Raw genomic sequence first — 4052 nt, forward strand, 5'->3', positions numbered from 1 at the left:
ATCCAGGTCCTCTGCAAGAGCAGTGAGTCCTCTTAACCACTGAGCTATCTCTCCAGCCTCAAAACTCTGAAATTTCTAGAATAGAGAGTGTACTTCAGAATATAGGGTCAGATTAGAGCAATGCTCAGATGTTATCAGAAAAGTCACTGTGTAGTGGATGGTGGTTAAAAGAGAAACTCTCAACTCCTCAAGGGGGAGAGAATAAGTGACTATGGAGTTCTCAGTCACAAATAAGACACCAAAGTCATACCTGTCCCCAGGGCTTGGGACCAATGTGGAAGATAGCATGGAGAGATAGTAAGAGTCAGAGTTTTAGGATACCAGGCCTGCACTCATGAGCTCATAGCATCTGGGGTCCCTTGCACAAGACCTGCACAAGATCAAGCCAGCAACATCTAGCATGGAGTGGGAAGGGATTCTGGGGCCTCGTCCCTGTCTAAGGAGCTATGGCTTCTGGGGCAGCAGAGTCGACTTTCTTAAGGTTGCGGCTCCTGGTATGACAGTCACATCCAGTGAATGTCCCCACACCCAGGAGTATATGACTATAAGACAGCAGGATTAGAAGTGACAGGCTATTAAGAAAAAAAAAGAGGAGAGGAAGTTGGGGGAAGATGGAGGGGGAGCTGATCTGAGAGGAGTTAAGAGTTGGCGGTGAATATGATCACAATACATATGAAATTTTCCAAAGAGTTAATAAAAACATTTTTATGTCTTTCTAAACAAAAACATCTTTCTCTGAAAAAAATTATTTTTATACTACATTACATGTAAATTCTTAATTTTTTGGTGTTTGAAATGCAACTTTATTCTAAATAAAAGGAAAAGACAATAAACAAAAGTAATGAAAAGACAGCAACGGGCAAGATCTCATCACCGAATATGGGGAGGTGACTACAGCAGTCTCAGCTTCAAATCCAGGGAGTAAACAACTGCGCCACAAGCAGTTAATTATGCAAGTCCAAACCATGAAGGTATGTGTTTAAATCGCCAGGTCCACCCCAGGCCTTCATCTCCTTCAGCAGCCCAGAGAGGAAGCACATGGCTGCTTAGTTAGCTAATAAGGTGGCATGCATGCTGTTCCGGTGACCCCATGGAACAGTTTCCTGTAAACTGGACTTCAGACACTGGCCCCGACTCCACTTTTTCATAGGTCATCATCCTCATCTGGGAGGGCAGTTGTTTGGGCAATCGCCAAATCCTGTTCATACTGAGCTGCCAAAGCCAGGTCCATGACCACCTCGGGTGGGGCGAGAGCTGGCATGGCGACGAACTCCAAGTTAGGGTCTCCAGTGAGCTTCCTGGAGAGCCAGAGAAAAGGCTTCTCAAAGTTGTGGTTGCTTTTGGTGGAAATGCCATAGTACTGAAGATTCTTCTTGCGGTGAAAGACTATAGAGTTTGCCTCCCCTTTTCTGCCCTTAATGTCCACTTTGTTGCCGCACAACACAATAGGGATGTTTTCACACACTCGCACCAGATCTCTGTGCCACTTAAGCACATTCCTGCAGGTAACTCTTGATGTTACATCAAACATTATAATGGCACCTTGAGCTTGGATGTAATAGCCATCTCGCAGGCCCCCAAATTTCTCCTGACCTGCGGTGTCCCAAACGATGAAATTGATGGCCCCTCTGCTGGTATGGAACTTAAGGGGGTGGACCTCCACGCCTAGCGTGGCTACATGCTTCTTTACGAATTTACCCGTTAAGTGGCGCTTCACAAACGTCGTCTTCCCTGTACCCCCATCGCCCACCAGAACGAGCTTGAACTGGATCTGGGGCGCTCCTTGCGCCGCCATCACTGAGATTCTTCTAGAAGCGTCTCTGCATCTGTCACTTTACTGACTGGAGAAAGATGGAGGAAGCTCAATTCATAAGCTAAAATATTTTATATATCAGTATAAAATATTTGTAAAATGAGTAAAATTTGACCTAGAACGAGGAAACACCCTTAGATTTATTTGAGAAGACAGTTACCCTTTTAAAGATGTGTCTCAATTTTTAAAATGCTGACCATTTTAAGAACTTAATTGGCTGTTGTCCATCTGCCTCTCCTCTCCCAGGAAGATCATCCCAGATCTTTGCACTCCAGTTTCAGCTAAGCCCGCAGTGAGGAGAAGGGACGATGGATTCTGCTCTGTGTTTCTTCCCTAGGTCCAAGCACTCTGTTTCTGCCTTGATTCAGAGACTCAGAGAAGGGTGGGGAGGGCAAAGAAGGGAAGAGAAATGGGGAAAAAGGGCAAGAGAGAGAGGAGAGGGGCAGAAGAGAAACAGAACTTCGGAAGGGTTCTCCCCTGATGACATCATAGTCATAGAACCGAGGGGTGCCCCTGTAATCCTTGGGCAGTAGCTGGAAGGCATTTTTAGATTGTGTAACCTTCAGGTAGAATGAAGGAAGATGGGGAAATCGTTCTCCATTGGAGTCTCAGAACTCGTTTGGACTGGCATCCCCTGTCACCTGGCTGGACATACAATTTTCTCACAAAAGGATTCTCTGTGTCTCCAGGATCTGAGGTCCCTTCTTTTCTTCTGAACGGCAGGGCATTTTCAAATGCTCAAAGTTACTCCCAAAAAGCCACAACTTGCATGTGATCTACACTGTAGATTTGGAAGGTCCCACAGAATAACATTCACCAGACCCTGTGGCAGAGCAGAGTTCACAGGCTGTCCTACTGATTGATTAGAGCTGGAGCCATCTCCAAGGCTCCATTCAGGAATGATTGTTTTGTTCACCTCAGCTCCTGTCCTCATTGCTGCCTTTTGCACACAACTTCACAATTAATCCCTTCATTAAACTGTCTTCGAAACCTTACCTTAGTTGCTTGCCTTTCTTCCTGGGACCCTAAGGATGTAGTCATACAAACTGAATAAAATCAGAAAGAGGAAGTTTCTGTTAAAATGCCAATGAGCAGTGGCCATAGAGACACATGCGGATGGAAGTCTGTGTCTGGTCATGCTTTCTTCAGCATGTAGTCTTCAGTGATCACGGACACTTCCTGATGATCTTCTGGAAGCTTGCAGATGTATTTTTTTTAATGTGTGTGTTCCATGGAAAAACAAGTGATGCTAATTTTATTTACTTCTGAAAAAGCTTGCCTACCATCGTTAAAAGAGGAATTTAGGGAATGAAGTTCAGATATTTTTAAAAACTGTTTTATTTGTTTTTAACCTGTATATATGTAAGTTCACAAGTCATGCAATGCCCACAGAGGTCAGAAGAGGGCTTTGCATCCCCTGGAACTGGTATTATGAAAGATTGTTAGCCACAATGTGGGTGCTGGGATTTGAACCCAGGTCTGCTGTAAGAACAGTTAGTGCTCTTAACCACTGAACCATCTCTCCAGCCCCTCAGATAATATCTGAATGCTTAATTTTTTAAAAGATTATTTTCCACATGACTTTAAATTTGTAAACTTTCACAAGGTGAAGCTTATTTTTCACTCCAACACAAATTAAACAAAATGCTTATAGGATCTGAAGTCTGGTGTTGTTAGCAAGAATCTGGGGCAGGAATAAAGCCCGTTAGAGATAATCTCTGGATAAATGATTAAGCACTAGACTGAATACCACAGTCAAGTCTAACCTCATTTGTTTTACTGATGCTGCTTCATTTAAGCAAAATGTCTCTTTTTATCTTAGGCAATTAGGTAATGAATTAGAAGAATAGCTGAAAGGAGAAAATAGATTAGAGTCATTCCAGTGAGATGGGGAGGAAGGAGACTTAGCTTCTTCCAAGATTCATTAGTTTTGAAGTCTATTACTGCAGTGTTCGGAATTGCAGTCATGTAAATTCATTTATTATACATAAATAACTCAGGATATGATCACTTTCAAAGCTGCCAGATGTTCTGTATTTCCCTGAACTTCAGCGACATGAAACATATGTGAAAAAAAATGTCCTTGTTTGAGAAAGTCACCAACAGATCATCAATGGAGTGCGTGAAATAATGCATCAGGGAACAAATAGGACTGCAGATTCTGTTTAGAAACAAACTGGATTCTTCAAGCCATACTATAGTTTGTTATAAATGTGGGCATTGCAAGTTAAATGTATAA

General features: G+C 42.9%; 1 pseudogene; it reads right to left on the reverse strand.

Annotated features, from left to right (window-relative positions):
- Window positions 1-1144: 1144 nt before the first annotated feature.
- Window positions 1145-1801, reverse strand: LOC103748451 (annotated as a pseudogene).
- Window positions 1802-4052: the final 2251 nt, after the last annotated feature.

The sequence above is a fragment of the Nannospalax galili genome, unplaced genomic scaffold (genome assembly GCF_000622305.1).
Source record: "Nannospalax galili isolate Female #2095 unplaced genomic scaffold, S.galili_v1.0 scaffold1245, whole genome shotgun sequence".
Classification (NCBI taxonomy): domain Eukaryota; kingdom Metazoa; phylum Chordata; class Mammalia; order Rodentia; family Spalacidae; genus Nannospalax; species Nannospalax galili.